Source organism: Wasmannia auropunctata, unplaced genomic scaffold, assembly GCF_000956235.1.
Source record: "Wasmannia auropunctata unplaced genomic scaffold, wasmannia.A_1.0 LD336106.1, whole genome shotgun sequence".
NCBI lineage: Eukaryota > Metazoa > Arthropoda > Insecta > Hymenoptera > Formicidae > Wasmannia > Wasmannia auropunctata.
In genome coordinates, this window is record NW_012026784.1 from 10,172,365 (window position 1) to 10,172,747 (window position 383).

Sequence of the window (383 nt, forward strand, 5' to 3'; positions counted from 1 at the left end):
AGGTGAAATAAAAGTGATTATATTTTAAAAGAATAAAAAGGTGTCGAAGTTTTCACAAATCGAAGTCCCGTTCCCCCGCGGAGTCGGATCCTCTTATTGTGCCCCTCAATCACACACACGGGCACAACACATAAGTTTGATTTATTCGGCAGCCATTTATAATAGCGATAAATCAATCTTATGATTGGCCATTTGCGTGTCCAATCAGGACTCGTAACACCGGTCGCGCTTCTCTGATAATCTAAAACTCTACTCTACCCGAGCGCCACCAGAGAGGATCCTGAGAGCGGCCATGCCCGCGATTTAGCTGTAACCGGAGATTGAGCTGGTTTCAGCGCCTCTATGTCCACAAAACGTGGACATTGAACTACATAGCCAATGTC